General features: G+C 48.8%; 1 protein-coding gene across 8 annotated transcripts in view; it reads right to left on the reverse strand.

Moving 5' to 3' along the window:
- mgat4c (mgat4 family member C) overlaps positions 1-24,486 on the reverse strand; it is a 432,470-nt gene that overhangs the window by 215,340 nt on the left and 192,644 nt on the right. Inside the window, exon 1 of one of the 8 annotated variants that reach the window (XM_038780723.1) lies at positions 818-929. The exons of the other annotated variants lie outside the window; for them this stretch is intronic. The gene's annotated coding sequence lies outside the window, so the exon portion shown is untranslated. Of the gene's footprint in view, positions 1-817; positions 930-24,486 lie in introns of those variants that run through there. 8 annotated transcript variants of the gene reach the window in all.

A 24,486-nucleotide genomic window follows, 5' to 3' on the forward strand; every position in this document is an offset into this window, starting at 1 on the left:
GTAATTTGCTTTTATTTTTTTACTGCCCTGACGTAAGCTGAATGATATCCGCAACATCATCTGCTCCAACCTAGAAGGATCAAGAGGTGTAGAAATCGAAGAAGATAGCAATGCTGCCTTAATGCTTCTCTTCATCCTGCTCTCTGGTTGCAGATATGATTAGAGGAGGTCACTCAGTTCGTAACCACCTCCTTGGTGAAGCATAGCTGCCTCATACACTGTTCCTGGAGGTAAAAGTAAATGCTCTCTGAAAACCATTCACTCGGCATGCCTTCTGTCGAGTGCCCTTCTTCACCTCCTTTGCTGCACAGCTTCTCCGCTCCTCTGCCTTTCCTCTCTACCTCTGTCATGTTGCACTGCAAGAGAGGCTAGAACTATATATCACATAGGTGGGAGAAAACCTACAGAGTGCAAGGCCCAGCACCACTCTCTTCTGGCTCAGGGAACTTGTGTGAATTCTTCCAACAAAACAGCACGCAGTAATTAAATGCACGTTCAGTTACAAGTTTTTAAGAGAGGCATTTGTAGAATCTGTGTGGTCCAAAATGGCAGGATGCGTGCCAAGTCAGTGTTAGACACGGATTAACATCATGATTTACCCACTCTTAATGCTTCTGACATATGGATTGGACATCTCCCGTCACCTTCCCTAAAATGGCAAGCTGTGCCAGAAAGTGGCCATGGGATGGGCCCCATGTTTTATCATCAAAACCTTGGCCTCCCATAGTGCTGAAACCAGCGGCATAATTGAACCAAATTTTGGGACCACAGTCTTCGTTTGTATAAAATAGAAAACAGTTTGAAATGAGAAGCTTACCTCAATTAGTTCAAAACTTCCATCTGAGAGGAGCTTTGTTCAAGTAGCGTGAAGTCGAAAACAATGATTGAGGCAATGGGGGTTCGTCAATGTTGGTTTTTAAATATTCACCGCACAGCTTACTTTAAAGGTTAACTTTCTTCCTTGGAGGGGTAATATTAATTTTTGACACTTTGGTAAATGTTCTTGGCTCATGAATGTTCTTGACCTCATAAAGGATCTCCCACAGAGTGAGTGTTTCCTGGTGCTAGCCGAGACAATTTCTTTCATCCTTCGGAATAGTCCAATACACAAATAATAATCAGTCTCTTCAGCCTTATCGCTGCTGTGGCCTGCACCGTTTTGAAGAACAGGTAATTGTCTTATTCAGGAACAACTGTTCTTGCAATCGACCAGAGTCCCATATGATAAGTAGAGCAATTACACCCACAAGCATTTTCACGTTCAATTTGACTCCGACTGCTCGGTGACTTTTGTCAAATCAGTTGATTTGGGCATGAAGGTTTGATATTCTCTCCGTACGGTTAGGAGGTTCCAGCCAGTTGTTGACGTCGGTCAAAACAGAAATGGAAAACCAAGTATCATTTAGTCTTAAAGATTTAATTCCTCCCTGTATACTTAGTGAATGTAACAGTTTTCAGTAATTATAAAGCAGGAATGACTTTGAGGGTCACATAAAGTGTGTTCATAAACCTCTCGAGACTGCTGCTTTGTGGTTATTATATTGTGAGCACATTCAATATGTAAATTTCCTGGCTTTCTCATCTTTAATCCCAGTTTAGATGAAAGGCTGCAAAAATATTTGTTAAGAATTATTTTCTTTTTATAGATAACTACATGAATTGCCAGAAAAACACATGCTATATAATAGCAAATTTTGGATTATCAATGACAGTGCACAGCAATGATGTGCTTTAGTCACGCTGTGATTTATTTTACTGGTGTCCTTCAAAGTTCAGAATACACAGTGTTCTTTAAGTTAATTGGTTTTGTTCCCCTAATAATTGCCTCAATTGATGTTTTTAGTTTACTGCCAGGCATCATTCACTCTGTTAAAATTCTGTTGGATGTACAGCATAGCTTAACATTGCTGAAGATACTGTTAGTGTCTGGAATGACGTATTCCAATTGGTCGTTAAGTGGGTCGTAAATTTACTGACGCTCTAAATATCAGTGGTTTGTATCCCCGCTAATGTTAATTCAGCATCCTCAAATTGTCAGATTTAATAGCCTACCCAAGTCAGCTCCCCATTTGAAGTCATCTCCATTGGTCATGTAAATACAGATTTGCAGGAAATCTGTACAACATAATGACAAAAATTATATTGATGCCATTACTATTTTCAATAGATTTTTAAAAGGATGTCACTTGATTATACAAGCCACACAGCCTCCACCCTTTCTCCCCCACACTTGTACTCCAGTCCTTCTGGCTACTGTCTAGCTATACCATTAAGAAAGAAAGACTCACATTTATATCGCACGTCAAAAAATAACAGGAGGTTTCAAAGCCCTCTAAAAGCAATGAAGCGATTTTGAAGTGTTGTCACTTTTGCATTGTAGGAATCGCGTCAGGCAATTACAGCACAGCAAACTCTCACAAACAGCAAAGTGTAAGGTTGAGCAGATAACGGGCGGGTTTTCCATCCCGGGACACCCGGATGGAACGGAGGATCGGGTGTCGGGTCGGAATCGGGATTGAAGCCGGGCGCCGACCCATCATAGTTCTCCGACCGGGCGGGGGGGGGTCCCACGACTGGCCACCTCCCATGCTGCAATGCTGCCCCAAACATCCCCCCCTCACCATACTATCAGCCCCCCATCCTTCGATGGCCAGAGTTCCCCCTCTATCCCCAAGCATGGGGTGACAGTGTTATTGGAATGTACTTAGAGCTTGGAATGCACTTATCTCTCTTTGATGTGGTCAATGTTTGTAATCATTGGGATTTCATCACTTAGGTCACTGAACCATGAAGGGTAATGAATGAATCAAAGCTGCAGATGGCTTGTAGAAGCAGTCAGTCGCAGACCATTACTTGAAAGCGATTAATGGCTTGCAGCTAATGGATCCATTGCAATCAGATGCAGGTCACGGCTGTTCTCCTTCGAAGGAATGGACACTTGGATATTCAAAGTGTTACAGCTATAATACTTCTCACTGTCCCTGTATGGATTGCTCTCAAGCTCCCAGACAGGGGATTATTTTCCATGGGAGGTCTGCATGTGTGTGGGGGGTTCCCTTTGTTTAGGGGATCTGGGGGGGGGGGTCTCCCTACTACAGGGGTCCTTGCGGGGGGGGGTCCTCCTATTACAGGAGTCCTTGTGAAGGGTCCCAGGGGGCTTGTAAACTAGTTGCAATACACCTCCGGTGGGAGAGCATCTCCCAAAGGGAGAATCCAGCCCAATGTGTTTTTGTGACATTAACTGATTAATAAATACAAGGGATAACTACCCTGTTCTTATTTGAAAGATTATCATGTGATCATAAAAAGCAACATACGTGTTCAAAGTTCTGTTCTGTTTATTTTGTGAAAATGGTTTAATTGCTAACTCTAAATGGTTTCATAAAATATAAAATTGTATTAACCAGGAGAACATTCAAGTAATACTCTGCTCTTTTAATACTCACTGCTGAAGGGAGTAATTTAATATTTTCCCACATCATACATAATCTGCCAGTTTTTTGCCCACTCACTCAACCTGTCTATATTCATCTGCAAACTCCTGATGTCTTCTTCACAACATACTTCCCTACCTAACTTTGTGCCTTCTGCAAATGTTGCTACCAGACCTACATTCTCCTCATTTCAGTCATTGATGTAAATTATAAGAAGTTGAGACCCCAGAACAGAACCCTGTGGGACTCCATTCATCCCATCGTGCCAATCAGTATGCCTACTCTGTTTTCTGCCCAGTCACCCAATCTTCAATCCAGGCTAATATATTGTCCCTACACCATGAACTTTTATTTTCCGTAATAACCACTGCTGTAGCATCTTATCAAATTCTTTCTGGAAATCCAAGTATAGAACATCTACCCATAGGGTTCCTTCAATGAGCTCCAAAACAGTGGTTAAACATGATTTCCCTATCATAAAACCATACTCATCCTGATTACATTGAGTTTCTCGAAGTGCCCAGCTCTTTAATGAGCAATTCTAACACCTTCCCCACAACAGATGTCAAGGTAATGGGCCTATAGTTTCCTGGTTTCCACCAGGGTCCTTCTTCAATATAAAGGTTACATTTACTACTTTCCAGTCAGATGGAACCATTCCAGAGACTTTTGGAAAATTAACACCAACGCATGCACTACCTAATTAGCCACCTCTTTAAGGGCGACACGGTGGGGCAGTGCTTAACACTGCTGCCTCACAGCACCAGGGACCCGGCTTCAATTCGAACCTTGGGTGACTGTGGGGAGTTTTCACTTTCTTCCCGTGTCTGCGTGGGTTTCCTCCCACAGTCCAAAGATATGCGGGTTAAGTTGATTGGTTCTGCTGAATTGCCCCCAGGTGAGGTTACACGAATAGGGTGGGGGTTTGGGCATAGGCATGGTGCTATTGCAGAGGGTCGGTGCAGACCCAAAGGGCCGATGGGCCTCCTTCTGCACTGTAGGGATTCTGTGATTCTATGAAATCCATTTGGAGCTTGAGGTTTGTCAGCCCAGAACAATTTTAACAGCAAGCAGCATTGTAAGCTTACATGGCAGCCCATGTTGATCTACCAATATTTTCATAGCGTGCTTTCTTAAAAAAATAAATTTATTTTTTACAAAAAAGCAATAAAAACTGCCATGTGTTACTGTCAAAGAGGTGATGTTATTGTCGCACCAATATCACTGGAGTTTTATTGTATAAAGACTCCGAGGCATGGTGAAATAACCCTTTTAAATAAGCATATGCCATGCAGGTGAATGTCAGATTGCAGAGAAAATGTTCTTATGATTAATGCAAATTGACAGTACAGATTGTGGTGATCTTTGTGAGGGGTTTCCAGGATGGAACACGTAGTGATCACAAAGGTACACAAACCTCTTTTGAAGAACTAAACTAATTTTATTAACACTACTAAATTTGAGTTTGACACTTATTCTGAATAGCAAACATAGAATTAAACTACACTCACTCAACACTATCTTTATCTATTAATTATAACTATTATACCTTAGCTAATTCTACAACAGGCTATGAATCTTATCTTCAGCTCCAGTCTAAACTCCTCCCCTTAGCTTAAGAGCCAGTGTATTTTATAGTACTATTCCTTAGCTCCCTCTAGCTCTCTCTAGTGGCTAGGCTTAACATAACATTAACTCTTCACACGCTGCACATTTGTACAATGTCACACAGATGGCTGCTACAGTTAGCTATTCGAATGACTTGCCTTTTATCAGTATCTAATTGGATTTGATGGGATAATGATATACTAAGCACTGCAGATTAAATATACATCATAATAAAATTAATTATTAACAGAAAACTCTTTGTAACAATTTAATATAAAATGCTTTGGGTTGATTGCACCACTGACTAAAGGAATGACGATAAAGGCACTGATTGGTTAATGTTGGTCATGCGATGGTATTGGAAAGATACACTTTTTGATCCTCAAATTAGCAAAACCTGCATGGTATTTTATGGTTCCTAATAATCTGTCTATGAAGCGAATAATTGTCTTGAGAAATGTACAAGACCGTTTATTATGGATTATGTTGAGCTTAAAGCCTATCATCACTGTAGAATTACCTGGGAATTAATTGGGAATAATTCCACCAATCATTAACCCAACAGAATAGATAAATGACATTGAGTGCCCTTAAAAGTTCAGCTTCTGACTGGATTCAAAATTGTTCTTTGTAAATAAAACTACCAGAGAAAAGGACCAGCATATAAAATTAAGAGTATATATTATTTCACAAGTTGATTTTGAAGAATTCAGCTCAACGCAGGCAATGGAGGATGTCATTCATCCTGCACTCTTACAGTTAGAATCATGGGCTGGATTCTCCATACCCTGACACCGAAATCACGTTTGGCGACAGGGCGGAGAATTGGTTTTGCCGCCGAAATCGGGAGCGGCACCTGTTTCTGAATTCTCCACCCCCTGAAAAGTGGTGTACTCGAGGAGTACACTACGCCGATTATCCACCGCCTCAGGCCGTTGCGTGATGCTCCATCCCCGACTGACCGAGTTCCCGATGACGTGGGTTACGTGTGCCCTCACTGATGCGGACGTAGGCGGGGCTGCTACAGTCGGGGGAGGGACGATCGGAGGGCGGGGGGGGGGCTTCATTCGGGGCTGGGGGCAATGTGGGTGAGCAGTCTGGGACGGGTGAGCGTTCGGAGATGTGCACTACTTTGGTAGTGCAGGTCTGCGGGCTGAGTCCACCATGGAGCACGGCATGGCAGCTGGAGGCCACCACAATGCGCATGTGTGGCCTCTGAACCAGAAGTGCTGGAGGCCATATCGGCAGGCAGAGCTACGCTGCCTCCCTGTAGCTTCCAGCAAAGTGGGGAATCGGTAGCCTTTGAACGGCAGTTTTCCTGGCGTAAAAGACCACCATTTTCAGGCCGGCGTAGGGACTTAGTCTCCAAAACGGAGAATCCAGCCCCATAGGTCTGAATTTTCCAGCCGCTCCTGTTGACGGATCTTCCGGTCCCGCCAATCTCCACCTCCCCCCCACCTCCTTCCGGAGCAGCCGGTGAACAACACAAAACGCTGTCGACACCACCGCCGGCCAATGGCAAGACTCTTCCCCCACTGGAAAACGTGCTGCGGGAGGGTGAGGGGCTGCGTTCAAACCCGCCCCTGGCATAACACAACGCAAAAAGAGACCATTGGTCCATGTTGTCTATGCTCGCACTTTCAAAGAGCTGTTCACTCAGTATCATTCCCCTAATCTCTCCCCATATCCCTGAAAGTGTCTCCTCAACGTTTGTCCCAGCTGATTATTTCCAGGAGCGACAGCTATTGTTCAATTTTACCTTGATTTGGTCTGGATCCCTGAATTTATAAAAACAAGTAGATATCAATTATTTTCAATTGAAAATACTCCTGCAGCAGCAGTGCAATAGTAGAGAGTACGTTGCATATAAGAAGTGCCGGATGGTTTAGAAGGTCAAAATGGGGGAGAAACAAATTCAAGGCATTATTTATTTTTAGTTATCAATACGATGTGAAGAGCTGTAGAGGCAGGCTTCACTCTTGAACAGGCCAAGGCTGCCTTTCATATTTTAAAAACCATCCTGATGTTTGTGCGTATAGGAAAGTCTTGGAGAAAATTATCATTCTAAAACTTTACTGAAAATGGATTTGCTTCATAATTACAGGGCGCAATCTATCCAAATTGCAACAGAGTCCCGTGACGAGCGCATTTAGCGGTCGCCGGACGGAGAAACATCATGCCATCTATCAGGACTTTGTTGCAAGTTTATCCGGGGCCTCAGCTGAGAATGTGCCGCCTAGGCCCCACTCAGTCCCGTTTCCTGCACTGAGGTGCTCCACTCATGAGCAACCCCTGAACCCCCCCCCCTAAAGGCGCAACTCACCTAACATGGAGGCCCTTGGCCACCCACACCCCACCTCACACAGGCAGGGCACCCCCAGGATCAATGCCCTGCACAGGAAAAATGCCAGCCTGGCACCACCAGCCTAGCAGTGCCCCTGATGCCTAGGTGGCACTGCCAGGGAGCCAGGCTGGCAATGCCCATGCACCACCCTGTCCCCAAGCTGGGGGCCTCCAATCCTCTGAATTCCACGTGCCATTCCATATGGTCTCCATTTGAGGAGCACTAAACTGAGGTCTCCGAGGCAAAGGGGCTAGATACCAGGGCCTCGGTAGATCAGGTGATTGCACATTAAAGTGAGACGAGCTGTCTCGCTCCAATGTGCAGATTTACCAGATACTGATCCCACCCACCTCTTCTGGGCATAGTAATCAGAGGGGAAATTTGTGTAACAGTTGTGCCTGGAAAAGGCTGAAGGCAAAAATGTTGAAGACGGTGACCATTTTCATTGATACTAGTAATGCATAGCCAGATCCAAGAGGGAGCAGTTCTTCCTGTTGGAGGCTGCAGCCATCGATCTACACCTGGTAATCTCAGCCTGTGCAAGCATTTCTCTACCATGAGGTTACAGATGTTAAACCTTTGTCTGCTAACACCGTGAAGCGGATAATGCGCCTCTGGCTTTGCCTCCTCCTGTAAAGCCCTCTCTGCTGCACAACTCCCTCCAGTGCACCTCCCTCCTGCACTCCTCCTTCCTGTGCACCCCGCTGTTGCGTTTGTCCCTCCAGTGCACATTCCTCCAGCACATCGTCGTCCCATGCACCTCGCTCCTGTGCACATCCCTCCAGTGCACCTCCCTCCTGCACTCCTTCCTGTGCAACCGCTGCTGCGCACCTCCCTCCAGTGCACATTCTTCCGGCGCATCATCCTCCCGTGCACCTCCCTCCTGTGCACATCCCTCCAGTGCACATCCCTCCAGTGCACATCCTTCCTGTGCACCCCTCTCCTGCGCATATCCCTCCAGCACACCTTCCTCCAGCGCATCGCCCTCCTGCGCACCGCCCTCCTGTACAACTCCCTCCACTGCACATTCCCCCTCTGCACATGCTGATGCCTTCACAGCACATCATTGCTGGCATGGATTATGATGGCCTTCCTTTTCTGATATGCTGACAAACCAGGCATATCCCATCCTATCCTGTCAGTTTGAGGTCCTTCAAAGGTTGCAAAGTATTCTATCCACTCAAACATTCTCTGTCAAATCTACCAGAGGGAACTGAGACACCAGTTGCAAAAAGTGAGCTTTTATTCTGAATGAGCAGTGCAAGTTTAAATACCCAGCTGAACTGCTGCTTACCCTCCTGGTCATACAGTTTCCCAGGCCTGGGGAAACATCTCCTGCTCATGTTAAATTCAGAGCTATGTTAAAACAATGTTAAAAGCGCTCACCTGTGTTCGATTGTGAAATGACAATATTGGCAAGCAGGTTGCTTGCTGATATTCGAACAGTGAAACCCGAATGTTAGTGCACTGAAGATGTTACACACACTTGCACTTGAAAAGTAACAGATTTTAATGGCCCATCCCACTTCCCACCACCACCCAGCTTCTCCGACCAGACCTCTGGGGTTAACATTCCACCCCATGTTACCAGAATTGACAATACCTCCGCCAGTTTAATCAAAAAGTATGTCTGTGCAGTTTCGTTTTGATAATCTCTTGGTTTTGATCTCCCCCACTCTGTGATGTTCTTTGATTTCTTAATGAGGATGGCTTCGAAGAGTAGTGTCTCCCAAACAACATCAAGCTATGTTTTGAACAAAGCTAATTTACTTACACTACAAAAGAAATGGATTTGGCTTGCTTGCTGAGATATAAAAGATTACAGATTGACTAAAACTATGATACCATCTACAGAGCTCCTCATAACACGACTACTCAGTATCTCACCTAACAAACTCCCCCAAATCAAGAATATAATAATAATAATAATCTTTCTTGTCACAAGTAGGCTTGCTTTAACACTGCAATGAAGTTACTGTGAAAAGCCCCTAGTCTGCACATTCCGGCACCTGTTCGGGTACACAGAGGGAGAATTCAAAATGTCCAAATTACCTTGGGGTCTTGTGGGAGGAAATTGGAGCACCCGGAGGAAACCCACGCAGTCACGGGGAGAATGTGCAGACTGCACACAGACAGTGACCCAAGCCGGGAATCGAACCTGGGACCCTGGAGCTGTGAAGCAACAGTGCTAACCGCCATTCTACCGTGCTGCCCCAAACACATGACCCAGGTGTACGCACTTGATCGCCATCAAGTGGTTTTGTGTAGTTACAGTAAATTGTTAACCCTTCATTATTCTTACAGTATACATATTGTCATACACTCTTTTCTTCTCTCAGAAGTTGACGTTGGGATTTATTTCTGGCTCACGTAGACCAGTAGTTGTAGGAAACGGTTGTATCCAATTTGTGGGGCTGTTTTTAATTTGTTGCAAAGGCTGCATATTTTATATGTCTCAATGGATTCTGGATTTTTGTATTCTGCTGCTTCCGATCAATGGCTTGGGTTTTCTTTCTTCAGCATCACTAAATGGTGAAAAACAACTCCGGACATTGCAAGTGAATGTAACACTTCCTTTGATAGGAGGGAATAACGGAAAGGCATTGCTTCCTTGACACAGATTTGACAGGGTTTTTTTTTATAGTGTCCTAACGCACCAGACATTCAATTAACTTGTCAAGTCGTTTGAGCGAGCTGGCCAATCAAGTACCTTGAAGCCAATGAATTATTTGCTGCGGCAGAACTCTTTTCAGCCACTATTATAAAATTTTAGGGCAAAGAAACAAGCTAATGTATCAATATAATTAGTGCCTTTCACTTTCTTCACCAGATCCACGCGATCAATAAAAAGATTTTTGTTATTCACCATGTACCTGTTGAATCTGTATCTGAATCCTTTCCATTTATTTGTTTTTACAAATTTGGTACCCAATTCATTTTTTCTACTCATGGGGCAATTTAGCGCGGCCAATCCACCTACCCTGCACATTTTTGGATTGTGGGGGCGAAACTTACGCAAGCACGGGGAGAATGTGCAATCTCCACACGGACAGTGACCCAGAGCCGGGATCGAACCTGGGACCTCAGTGCCGTGAGGCTGCAGTGCTAACCCACTGTGCCACCATGCTGCCCGTTTCCATTTATTTTGCCTTAAGACACAAACAGATAACAGTCATTTTAAAGCAAGGAAGTGACCATTAATGCCCACTGGTTCCCATCCTGATTTCGAAACACATTGGCATGTGGGTGACATAGAAAACATAACTGAAAAGTATGAACCGTGGCTGCCTTGGCTCAATATTTAATATCCAGTTTCCTTTATCTTTTTCAGGACTGAATGTAACACAATTCATATAATTACATATGGCACAGACAGATGCACCTGGGAATTCCTTTGTCCTGTCCGATTAAGTACCTGAATGGCTTTGAATCAGTCTCAGTCATTGTCCCTCATGTTGCACATTCTGTGAGGGTTTTTTTTTGCAAAGAGCAAATAAATTCGAAGCGACAAATTAAGAGGAGCTCAAGTGTGCTGTCAATCGAAAAGGCTTCACCCTGAATGGACATTGGATTGTTTCACTGAGAAGCACGTTTTATTCAGCATGATCTGTTGCAACAACTCTTTAAATGATCAAAGCGGAATATTATAAAGCAGGTTACACAAATGTGCACAGATCAAGGGGTGGCACGGTGGTTAGCACTGCTGCCTCACAGCGCTGAGGACCCGGGTCCAATCCCGGATCACTGTCCGTGTGGAGTTTGCACATTCTATCCATGTCTGCATGGGTCTCACCCCCAGGATAGGTGGATTGGCCACGCTAAATTGCCCTTTAATTGGAAAAAAATAAATAATTGGGCACTCTAAATTTATGTTTTTTAAATGTGCACAGACCATAAGAAGGAAAACAAGTAGAATTCAGGCTGGAATTCTCCAGCCGTTGGGATTTTCTTTCCCCACCGGTGGCGTACCCCTACCGGGGGTTTCCCGGCTACGTGGAGTGGCTTCAATGGGAAATCTCATTGACAAACGGCAGGCGTAGAGAATCCCGCCATTAGTGAACGGCGTGCCGCCGAGCTACATACTTCTGGGGAACTGGGCAATTCCACCCTCAGTCTCTATGTTCATACTTTGCAATAAAGTCTTCACAACTGCTGTACCATTTTGTTTTGGGCAACTTGTCAATTCAAGGCCCCATTGGTTTATTCAGGTGGATGGGATAGATCCCATGTCACCAGAGGAACAGAAGTAAAGAAGGCTCTTGGTGACCTAATATTTATTCCTCCTTCAAAACCATCTAAAATATACGAGCTCGTCATTCTGACAGGAGGCCAGTAACCTTTTCATGTTTCCCTCTCTAAAGATGCAGACTGACTTGCTGAGTGTTCCCATCATTTTCTGTTTATCTTTCAGATCTCCAGCATACATAGCGAGTGTGATTTTCTGCCGTTCCCGCCAGTGGGATCTTCCGGACCTACCGACAGTGAGCTCTGACCGCAGGTCTCCCAGACCAGATGCTTCCACCGATAGCCAATTATGGGCTGCCTCCATCACTGCCAGAGTAGGGGTGGGGGGGGGGGGGGGGGGGGGGGGGGGGTGGGGGGGAAGAGGGAAGAGGGGGGGGGGGTGGAAAGTCTCGCTCCTTTCTGTTTTGCCGCCATTCATTTCTTTTCCTGTTTGCAGCATCTAGCTTTTTGAAATTGGCTGCTGGATTTTCCGACATAGCAACAGTAACTGAACTTCAAAGACATCATTCACGGTTAAGCTTTTTGGGACCTTCTAGTGACATGATGAGACATTATGGCCGGGATTCACCCTTCTGGGGACTAAGTCCTCATGCCGGTGGGAAAACCGCCGCCAATCATTCCGGCGTCAACAGCCCCCGAAAGTGCAGAATTCTCCGAAGGGATGCCGCAAGTTCAAGCATGCACCGAAGGGTTGGCGTGATCTCGCCCGCGTGCGGAACGGCCAGCGTGGTTCCTCGCATGCACAGACCGGACGGCGTATTTTGCCATATGCGCGGGGAATCACTTCTCTGCGCCGGCCATGGCGGAGCCCTACAGGGGCCGGCGCGGAAGGAAGAAGTGCCCCTATGGAACAAGCCCGCCTGCAGATCGGTGGGCTGGAACCCCCCCCGGGGTCGGATACCCACGTGCACCCCCCCCCCCCCCCGAGGACCATCCCCGCCGACATACCTGCAATGTTCCGCCTGTAAGTGAGTTGAGTGATTCACGCCGGCGATACTGGCCAGAAATGGACGGCCGCTCGGCCCATCGGGGTCCGGAGAATCGCGAGGGGGCCATTGCCACCGGCCCCTGACCGGCGTGGCGGGAATCCCACCCCCGTCCGCAAAGCGCCGCTGGAGGATATGGCAGCCGGCATCGGGGCGGCGGGGCATGATTCACGACACCCCCTGGGGATTCCCCAGCCCGGCGGGGGGGTGGGGGGGGTGGGAGAATCCCGCCCTATGTACCTGCAAATATATTTGCTCTTTCTTCAATATTTGATGCACACGAGATTAGCTCAGTTGACAGCAGTCCCGCTCCTGAGGCAGCAGGTTGCGGGTTCATGACCTAATCCAGACACCTGTGTACAGAATACAGGTTGCCATTTCAGTCAGGCACTGAGGGAATGCTGCACTACCCTTAAAAGATTCCCACAGGAAAACTTTAAAGACGAGTCGGAGATTCTCTCTGGTTTCCTGACCAATATGTAACCTTTCAGCCAACATCAGTGAGAACTGATTCCCTGGTCATTCCCCTCATTGGAATCTGTTGGAAATTCATATCGACAAAGTGACTGCCACTGCCTCACTTGTTACATTACCAAAGTGACTGTGTCTTTCTGTGAAAGACTTTGGGATGTCCAGAGATTGTGAAAGGCACCATATAAACGATACATCCACTTGTCATTGAGTGTAGGGAGGGGCACGGGGAGGAGGGGGGGGGGGGGGGGGGCAGTTAGCTGGCGTGTGGATCGGTTAAAACCAACAGCATGGTGTTCGATTCCCTGTTCCACCTGAGGCAGATTCAGGCTTTAAGCCTCCTCACCCTACCCACAGCAAAATAATCACTGCATTTTTGGTGTGGTTCAGCAAATAATTCTCAAGAACCTGCCTTCAGGCTCAGAATACAAGATGAGCATAACATTCCTGCACATTCCACTATGGGTTATTAACCTCTGAATGACTTTTATACGATTAAATGATTTATTTCGAGTTTGATGCTGCAAAAAGGTAAGATTGACATTCTACATACGCCCAATTCCTAATTGCAGCTGTTCCACGGAGCGATGCAGTGAATGGTGAGACAATAATTGCTCGGAGAAAAGCATGGGGAGGTACTAGGAGAGACGATAAATTCTTTCCTGCTCACAAGCCAATTAGAACACAGACTAGAACAAATCTCCAGGCTAGCCTCTCAGTTGAGGAATGGTGGACAAGTGTGGGGGTCTCAGAAGACCAAAAATAAGGTGAAATAAGGAGGATATTTAAGTTGGTTATATTACGTTTATTGCACATTGTAGCATTTTAAGAAAGCAATAACAACAACTTTCATTGACACATTCAACAATTCCACTGCACTTCACAGCACCATCATCAAACAAAGCTTACCACCAAGCCACAGGAGGAGATACTGGGACACGTGACCAAAAGCCTAGTAACAAAGATAACCTGGAAGTCATGCCTTAAAGAAACGTACGGAGGTGGACAGATTTGTCAGTGAACTCTAGAGTTGAAGTCACGGGAAAGGCAGCGAAAGTACAGTCACCAAAGGCGCAGTGATTAAAATTGGGAAAGCGCAAGTGGGTGGCATGGTGGCACAGTGGTTAGCACTGCTGCCTCACGGCTCCAGAGACCCGGGTTCAATTCTGGTCTCGGGTGACTGTCTGTGCGGAGTCTGCACTTTCTTCAGTTTGCTCCCACAGCCCAAAGATGTGTAGGTTAGGTGGATCGGCCATGCTAAATTGCCCCTTAGTCTCCAAAAACAATTGGGTGGGGCTTCTGGGTTCACAGGGAGGGGGAGGCCGGTGTGGGCTTAAGTGAGATGCTCTTTCCAAGAGCCAGTGCAAACTCGATGGGCTGAAATGGCCTCCTCCTGCACTGTAAATTCTGTGATTCCATGTGGTCGGAATTAGGGAAGCAAAGAGATCTTGGTGAGTGTGGGACGAAAGATTACAGTGGTGGGAGCCGCAAATAGAATGATTTGAAAGCAAGGTTGCAAAATATATGTCACAAAGCTAAAATGTAAACGGTAATCTATTTGAGGTCTACAGATCTGAAATAGTTTGCATTTTTTATATACTTTGTCATTGTTTTAATGATAAAAAAAGTATAATATTTTAATTGCCTATTTTATAATTTATAATGCAATTTTTAGACAATATAGTAGAGGTGGTGGGTAGTGGTATTGTCGTTGGGCTAGTGTGGTGAATGTAATATATATATATATGATAATTCACACTGTCTTTGTAAGCGCAGTAGCGTTATCCTACCACTAGGAGGAGTAGCTCTGGGAGTACTCAGGAACTTGTACTGGGCTCCACCCTTGGCTCCGCCCATGACTCCTCCCCCTAGTGCTGCTGTATAAATACCCTTGTCCAGAGTCAGCCTGAGTTCACTAAGAGTTCATCAACGGGTAACAGGCTGGCTCTGAAGTAAGTCGATTAAAGCCTAGATTCATATCGGAAACACGTGTCTGGTGAATTGATGGTTCCATCAGCTAGTAATCCAGAGACCCTGGATAATGCTCGGGGGATTGGAATCCACCGCAGCAGATTGTGGAATTTGAATACAATCGCTAAAAATCTGGAACTAAAGTCTAATGATGACCAGGGATCCATTGTCAATTGTTATAAACACCCATCTGGTCCACCCACGTCCTTTAGGGAAGGAAATCTGCCATTCCTACCCGGTCTGGCATACACATGACTCCAGATAATAATGTGGTTGACTTTTAAATAACATCCGAAATGGTCCAGCAAGACACTCAGTTGTACCAAACCGTTGGAAAGTCAATAAGGAATGAAACCAGGTGGGCCACCCAGCTTTGAGCGAGGCACCATCAATCTACTCTTATCATCAGTCATGTGATTGAAGAGGTTGTTTACACTGTTAACAAGCAGCATTTACTCAGTAGAAACCAGATCACGAACGCTCAATGGATTCCGCCAGGGTCACTGAGCTCCTGACCTCTTTACAGCCTTAGTTCAAACATGGGCAAAAGATTTGAACTCCAGAGGTGAGGTGAGAGTAACTGCCCTTGACATCAAGGCAGCATTTGACCAAGTGTAGCATCAAGGAGCCTGGGCAAAACTGGAGTTAATAGAAATCAAGGGGAAAAGTCTCCACTGGTTGGAACTATACGTGGCACAAAGGAAGATGGTGTGGTTGTTCCAGTTCAATCATCTTAGAACCGGGACCATCACTGCAGGACTTCCCTAGGGTAGTGTCCTAGGCCCAACAACCTTCAGTTGCTTCATCAATCACCTTCCTTACATCATAAGGTCCGAAGTGGAGATGTTCGCTGATGATTGCACAATTCATAATTCCTCAGATTCTGAAGCAGGTCTGGTCCAAATGCAGCGAGACCTCGACAATATCCAGGCTTGGGCTGACAAATGGCAAATAATACTTCTGCCACACAAGTGTTCGACAATGACCATCTGCAACAAGAGAGAATCTAACTGTTTCCCCTTGACATTCAAAGAGGACCCGACCAATGGAGATGGCTGAACCCCGCCGTGCAGCTCCAAGGTTCAGGGACAGTGATCTGGACGATGCACCATCAATTGGGCTCGAGTCGTAGTGAACTTCCAAACAACAGGTTTTAATACGCTAGATGTAAGCCCGGCAGTGGTCATAGAGAGAAAGGCCGACTGCCAGCCAGTACGAGCTCTTATACCCCGTCTTGTAGGCGGAGCTACCAACCTCTCAGCCAATCGGTGGGAAGTCACATGACCAGCCACAAACAATTAGCAGAGAGGCACATGACTTGCCTGGGCCAATGGGCAGCGAGGCTGCTGTACCAATGGCAGCTTGGTTCCCCGGTAATATGATCTCTCTAGCCATACTGCCACACTGGACACGTTGCTGGACACCGTAGAAGAGCGCAGGGCCATCATGTGTCCAAGACATGAGCACCGGCAAACCCCCCCCCCCCCCCCCCCCCCCCCCCAGCCTGGAGAACAGTGCCGCAAGAAGCTCCATGACCTCATGAGGGCTGCCAGGATAAGTACCCCGAGGGTTCCCCCGGACCACATCGCACCTCTCCCCACCCCCAACGCCCCATCACGTATTGCGCCCCCCCCCCCCCCCCCCCCCCCCCCCAGGGGGGGGGGGGGGGGGGGGGTTTGGGGACACCACATTGTACCCAACCCACATGGGCAACACCACCCCCCACGAGCTGCCCTGGCGTGGTGCCCAGGGCCCCACACCCAGTCATAATGGTGACAACATCTGCACGTCTTGATGCTGACCTCCGAACTGTGATGCTACCCCCCCCCCCTCCTCCCCCGCAGGACAAGACTGCTCACAACCTTTGTGAGTGTTCAAGAACCGGAGGGGGATCACCTGTGCTGCGCCCCCTCACCGTCCATGAGCAGAGGGCTCTGGACCTCGCTGGGGGAGCCGCCACCTGGGAGGTTGCGCCATGCCAGGCGGAGGCACAGGAACAAGTGAGACTCCCCTGCCTGGCTACACACCCTCAGCCTGTCACCTCCCCAGCCCCCCACACACTGCACCCAATGCCACTGTCCCCAAGCCCCCCCCCCACTCTAACCCCCCCATGACACTGCACCCACTCACAATGCCCCTCCACCCCCTAACCCTCCCCTGACACTGCACCCCCTCTGAATGCCCCCTCTAACCCCCACATCCGACTCCGCGTGTCTAACGATTTTTCCTCATTGTCGTCAGCAGGGCCAGGAGCCGATCGTACAGGGACATGTGCGGAGAAGCCCCCGCCGTCCAGATGCAGGCACATCCGCCCCCATGGACGCACGGCAGTGGGAGGAAGGAAGACTGACAGGAGGGCCCTCCCCTGAGGCCTTGGCACTGGAGGGGGACGCACAGACAGACAGGGACGGAGACACGACGGACACTGAGGATACTGATGGCCGTGAGTCGGACGAGGAGAGGGCCGTCAGCCGGGACAGTGAGGGAGAGAGGACGGGGACTGTGGACAGTGACGCACAGAGGACGGCCAGACAGTTGACACACATACCGGACACGGCACCTAACGTGGGCCGCGGACTAGTAGAGCCGGTCCAAAGATCGAGCCAGGAGCCCCCAGACCTGGGGACAGATGATGAGCTTGAGTTTGCGGCACTGCTGTCACCCACAATGTCCACCATCGCAGATACACTCACCTCGGTTGGGCACATAAGTGATGAGGCTTCGGGGACACTTACTGGTGTGTATTACACAGCCGAACCGGTACAGCAGCTGGAGTAGGAGAAGCCGAGGGGCTGGACGGTCGGTGGGCAGCCCAGGCCCAGCACACAGCTGCCGCCCAGACAGTTCCCGGGTTCCTGGACTTACTAGACCGACCCACAGACTCGATGCATTTGGAAACCCTGGGAGTGGACAATGGGATGATGGCCGTCTTCCAGCAACTGCAGACACGGTTGGAGGAGTCCATCCGCGTCCAGAAGCAGGGATTGGTGCCGGTCATGGCTGCCACCCAGGTAGCTTGATGTGCACGCGTCGTCTGTGGCCCAGGACAGGGCTGCCCTCTTACAGGCAGCCATGTGCCAGAGCCAATGGGACATGCCGCCGTGCTCCGGGGTCTGGCCCAGTCTGAGTAGGCCATCGCTGAAGGCATGGCCACGTGCTGGGTGGCGTCGCAGAATCCCAGCGGGAGGTTGCGCAGTGCCTGACAGGGATTGCGCACTCCCTGAACTCCATCGCCGGGAACATTCAGACCCTGGTTGATTCCACAGCGGGCCTCCAGGACTGGCAGCGCATGTCTCCGTGGGCACCACCATCCCATAGAGAGACCCAGGGGCCACCGGGCGTCCCGAGGGAGGAGGAGGTTTTGGTGGCCATCTCGGTTACTCCAGCAAGAGAGGTCCCGGAACACTCGGACTCTCCCCGTTCCGTCCCTGGTGCATCTGGTGGGCAGAGGACAGAACAGGGTGGCACCACGCTATCCAGCATGCCCGCCGAGCAGCCTGACCCATCCAAGCCGGGTCGCCACAGGAATCCCGCGCTGAAGAGAACCAATGTCACAGGGTAGGAGTCTCAGCAGTCCGCCTCCACTCCTGCTGTACCGAATGGGGAAACACCAAGACCTAGTGGTAGGGCCCGTAAGGCCAAGAAGTTAGACACGTAGTAAGTTGGCACGGGTGCGGGGCGCAGCTTAGTTGTAGGGGCTCGGTCACTTGTATGTGAATGTCACAATTAAATTCACTGTAACACCAAACCTGGATGCCTCTGTGCTATGTCCAGTGCCTGAGGGGTCATGAGGGGGACCGAGTGACGCTGGGGGTCGAACTTCCGTGCAACGGTGAGGCCTGGTGTGTGTTCCTCCCCTCCCCCAACACCCCGTTGCCCTCTGCACACCAACGTCAGATGCCCCACATGGCCATGTGGTGGGTTGTGCGTGACACATACATGGACCACCGAGCTGGAAGGTGTAGCTGTGGCCATGAGTCAAGACATTGTCTAGCGATCCGGAGCTCACAGGTCATCGCAGAGCGGGTTGTTATCATTCAACATAGCACTGATCACACCCGCTGACACAAGCAACTGTGTTAGAAAAAATTCACGATGTGCCGCAGGTGTAAGGTGCTGTGAAAGTGGCGGTGTGGGCGGTAGGGTTGTGCGATGGTGCGGGAAGTGGGAGGAGCTGGCTGGTGCGGTTGTGCGCAATCCGTGGTGCAAGTGCCTTGCTCAGCAATGCCCTCCCCCCCAGTTTGAGAAACGTGCGGCGATCAATGCGTCGCGTGCTCGCTCTCCTAGCCGGTGTCGTCGTGCAGCCTCCCGGCCATATCCCACCCCCAGGTCGTGTCTGTTACCCTCCCCATCCTCCTCCTCCTCCTCATGTGCAGAGGTGTCGCCCTCATCGGGCTCCCCCTGTGCATCCTCCTCCAGGACCTCGCCCCTCTGATGGGCAATGTTGTGCAAGGTACAGCTGACCACAACTATGCGCCCGACCCTGTCGGGGTGGTACTGCAGGGCCCCTCCAGAGTGGTCCAGGCACATGTCATCGGTGACGGCCGGATGCCCCAGTGCACCAATGCCTGCGAGATTCCGGAGAGGTCCCCACTCAGCACCTGGAAGGACCCCGTTGCGAAGAAATTAAGGGCAACCGTCACCTTGATGGCCACCAAGATAGCATGTCTGCCCCCCGTTCCACATGGTGCCAAGTGTTCCACGAGATGGCATATATGTGCCACGGTCTCCTGACTCAATCAGACTCTCCTCCTGCATCCGCATCCGGAAACTCCTGGAACGACATGCGATCCCGGTACACCCGAGGCCGCATGGGACACCTCCGGCTCCTTGGCACCGCCACCCATTCTTGCTCCTCCCCCTGCGCCCCATCACGATCCGAATCAGTGTCCTCCACATGCCCGACGATGTGGTGGTCAGTGTCACCCTCCGCTTCCTCATGCACCTGTCGGGCGCGAGGGCCTGCAACATGAGCGGCTGGCAATGGGACCCTCTGCAGCCAGTCCCCCTACTGCAGCCACCGCTCCAGCAGCTGCTCTGAGCCGCCTTCGTCGGCAGCGAACAATGGCTACCTGCAGGGCACCCGTCATGGTGGCAAACATTGCTGGATGGTGGTGGGGGGGGGGGGGGGGGGGGGGGGGTGGTTGGGGAGGAGAGTGGGGGTGGTTGGGAAGGAGAGACAACAACATGTTTAACTTGGCGCTTTGACACCTCGACAGCCAGGCCCATGGGATACATGGGTGCCCCGGCTGCTTTGTACCACTGCAGACACACATGCAACCTTTGCCCTTCCCACAGTCTCCGTCCACCGCGCACTTAACCCCATCCCTCCTCATTGAGGTGCCACTTGCCTCGGCCCATCAGCGTGACCTGCACTTGGAAGCGTGTCTTCGCCACCGTCCTGCCATGGAAGGCCGGTGGCATATCACTCCCGTGGGTAACCGTGCCCGCCCTCACCCCCTCTCCAAACAGCATGGCGGCATCATTTCCTCCACCCCCTCCTCTTCCTTCCTCCACCCCCTCCTCCTTCCTCCACCCCGTCCTCCCTCCTCCACCTGGGGTCACGCCGTCGGGACTTCGGCCCATCCAGGTCGCTGAATAGCGGGCGGGGGGGGGGGGGCCTGGAGAATCGCCCTACTTGGTACCTCGGGTGATTATCCGGCAGGTGCGGCACCGACCTCGATGACGCCGTTCTCGCCGTCTGGGAGAATGGCGGAACGGTGTCGGACCGGCGTCGCGGTGAAAAATGGCGCGAACGGTAATTCTCCCGTACGGAGAATCGCGCCCTAGGGGAGGCAGTGGCACTCTGGGGCCCTGGGTTCGAATCGCACCAGAACAGATGGCGAAATTTGAGTCCAATAATAAAAAAAGTTGGAATTAAATAGTCTGATGATGACCACAAAACAATTGTAGATCGCTGTAAAAACCGACCAGATAACGAAATCTGCCATTATTACCCAGTCTGGTTTACATATAGCAGCACGGTAGCATAGTGGTTAGCACAAACGCTTCACAGCTCCAGGGTCCCAGGTTCGAATCCCGGCTTGGGTCACTGTCTGTGTAGAGTCTGCACGTTCTTCCCGTGTGTGCGTGGGTTTCCTCCGGGTGCTCCGGTTTCCTCAAGATGTGCAGGTTAGGTGAATTGGCCAGCCTAAATTGCCCTCATGGTCCAAATTGCCCTTAGTGTTAGGTAGGGTTACTGGGTTATGGGGATAGGGTGGAGGTATGGGCTTGGGTAGGGTGCTCATTCCAAGAGACGGTGCAGACTCGATGGGCTGAATGGCCTCCTTCTGCACTGTAAATTCTTTGCAATTCTATAATGTGGGTTGACTCATAACTGCCCTCAGTTGTAGGGCAATTAAGGATGGGTAATAAATGCTGGCTCAGCCAGAGACATCATAATGGAGTAAAAAAAAATTTCCCCAAGGCTAACCGAATTTACTTGATCAGCAGTATATTCACACACACGCACGCGCAAACCTGATAAAAATAGTCCGGTGTGCACCAGTATTTGAAGCTTGCCTGTGGCTGTTAACAGAACGTAGCCGCTCCGCGTTTTGATTTATTTTGTTGTCACGCCATTAATATTTTTTTCTTCAATGCATAAGACAGCTAACTTGCAATTTATCATGGTGAGCATCGCAAGCTGCACATTTATGTTGGGGAATATCTGATTATCTCTGAGGTCAAATACACCTGTGATGAACAATGAAAAACAGACATTGAAGTTAATATGTTTGGAGTGAATGGAAACTAACCACCGCTGTGAGATTTAATTTACACTTAACACGCCGGCTGTGCAGTAAGTAAGATTAGAGTTGGCAATCTCCTTTCTGGGGTGGCGTTCCAGTGGTACAGGACATGCGCTTGGCCCTCTGTCTTCACCCCGAACAGCGGCCCATTAGCCCACAGTCAGGTGTCTGCATGACAGGCCTCAAGCAGGATGTCTGCTGATGAAAGGAAGACTGCCAGTGCAAGGGCAGACAATTCCAATGATGTTACAGCAGGACTGCCACTGCAGCAACAGCAATTTGCATTTGTTTTGTGTCTTTATATTTTTATTTATTCCAACGTGGCCAGGCCAGGATTTGTTGCCCGAGCATGTTGGCCCTTGAAGTGGACGACATCAGGCAGCAGTTAAGGTCCAACCACATTGCAGGAGTGGTCGGGAGTCACATGTAGACTAGGCCGGGCAAGGATGGCAGCTTTCCTTCCTGGAAGGGCATCGGTGAATCAGGTTTTCTTTTATGACAACCGCTGATGGTTTCAGGGTCACCATTACTGACACTAGCTTTCCATTCCCGATGTGTTAGTTGGATTTAAATTTCACCTGATACCACAATGAGGTACGGATCGTTGCCTCAAGAGGATGATCTGGGCCTGTGGATTACTAGTTTAGTGATATTACCACTTTCACGAGATGAGTCTTATGAAGACTCATGAGTTTAGAAGAATGAGAGAGGATCTCATTGAGGCATATAAGGTGATAAAAGGTATTGACAAAGTAGGCGTGGAGTGGATGCATCCTCTTGTGGGCCAATCTGGATCAATAGTTTTAGGATAAGGGGTAGCAGATTTAAAACAGAGATGAGGAGGGATTACTTCTCTCAAAGACCCGTGAGTCTATGGAATTCACAACCCCGGTGGATGCCGGGACATTGAGTAAATTTAAGGAGGAGATGGACAGATTTTTAATTAGAAATGGGCTGAAGTGTGATGGAGAATGGGAAGGAAAGTGGAGTTGAGGACGAGAAGAGATCAGCCATGATCGTATTGAATGATGGAAGGGGCTCGAGGGGCTTAATTGCCTACTCCTGCTCCTAGTTCTTATGTTCTCAGCGAATTGTCCCAGATTGCTTTCCAGGAGCGTTATCAAACAATATCTGACACCAAAAAATGTGAGGCACTATTGCAACAGGTGATCAAAAGCCTCTTGAAAGAGGCAGGTTTGAAGGAGCAGCTGAAAATAACAGAGAGAGAGATAGAGACATTGAGGGAGGGATCTTCGCAGTTTAGGTCCTAGTCAGGTGAAGACATGGCGACTGATGGTGGAGCTGTGCGAGAAGTGAAAATTGGAGGATTTCAGAGATCTCAGGGGTTTGGAGGACTGGAGGAATGTACAGAAATAGGGAGAAAAGGGGCCTTGGAGGGATGTGAAAACAAGGTTGAGAATTTTTAAAATGGAGTCATTGGGGTAGCACGGTAGCACAGTGGTTAGCACTGTTGCTTCACCGCTCCAGGGTCCCAGGTTTGTTTCCCGGCTTGGGACACTGTCGGTGTGGAGTCGACACATTCTCCCCGTGTCTGCGTGGGACCTGCTTCAGGGGTCAGCAAGCTAAATTGCATCCGGCGTCCACACCCCTTTGAACACAAAAATTAGGTTTTGTTTTTACTGAGGCAGGTCCAGTGAGTCAAGAAATTTCTCGAATCAAACGATCTGCCTTGTTAGTGAGAATCCAGACCCTGAGCTTCAGATGATTGTAAGTTTATATATGCTGATATTGGGAGGTTGACCAAAATAGCATTGGAATGGTCATCTTTAGAAGGAGTAAAGCCATGGATAAGAGTATTCCAGCCAATTATCTGCTCAATGTTTATGCCCATTGGTGTATTCTAGACAGAGTATTGACAGGAAATAGAGGAAGTTTTAGTCATTTATATTTGGTTTTGCAGGTATTAGAAATAAGGTACAGCTTTAATTAAGCTTTATTTTGTGTTTCTGGTTTTGCATGTTAAGAAAGTGTTAAGAACTTCTGTTTAATAACTTTAAAAATAATGCAGAGTTTACGATGTTAAAACAAGCAGAATTTGAAGAAAAACTAGGCTGTTGCTTAGCAACCAGAGACCACGCTGAGACAGCAAGACCACTTGAGTCAGTTGGAACCAATAAACATGGCAAGACACGAAGGGAGATTGCAGGGGGCAGGTCCCATGCAAAAGAACAGAAGATTCTTCAGAAACCTGGAATGGGACAAAAGAGAGTTCCAGTAAAACTGTGAAGTCAAAGGAACAAATTTTGGGCGGGATTCTCCGCCGGCGGAATTCTCCGTTTTGCCGGCGGATGAGCGTTTCCCGGCGGTGTGGGGCTGCCCCACAATGGGAAACCCCATTGACTGGCCAGCGTAACGGAGAATCCCGCCGGCAGGTCGGGGCAGAAATGTGGCGTGGCAGGCGGAGAATCCAGCCCCTAAACAAGGTCCTGTTCAGTGAAGTTAAATTGAGAAGCAGAGAAAGGGCTCTGAAGCAGATTTAGCTGCAAGAAGTAGATTTTAAAGCTAGCTTACAAGAAGCCAAATATCCGAGGTAATTAGAAGGTTGGTGACTCCTTCTTGTGGGCATGTGAAGCAATGGTGTCCTGTTGGGATGGCTAGGTACCTGAGAGAGTCTATGGAAGGTGGAAATTGAATGCATGTGATACTCCAGGGAA

This window comes from Scyliorhinus canicula, chromosome 20 (assembly GCF_902713615.1).
Source record: "Scyliorhinus canicula chromosome 20, sScyCan1.1, whole genome shotgun sequence".
Lineage (NCBI taxonomy): Eukaryota > Metazoa > Chordata > Chondrichthyes > Carcharhiniformes > Scyliorhinidae > Scyliorhinus > Scyliorhinus canicula.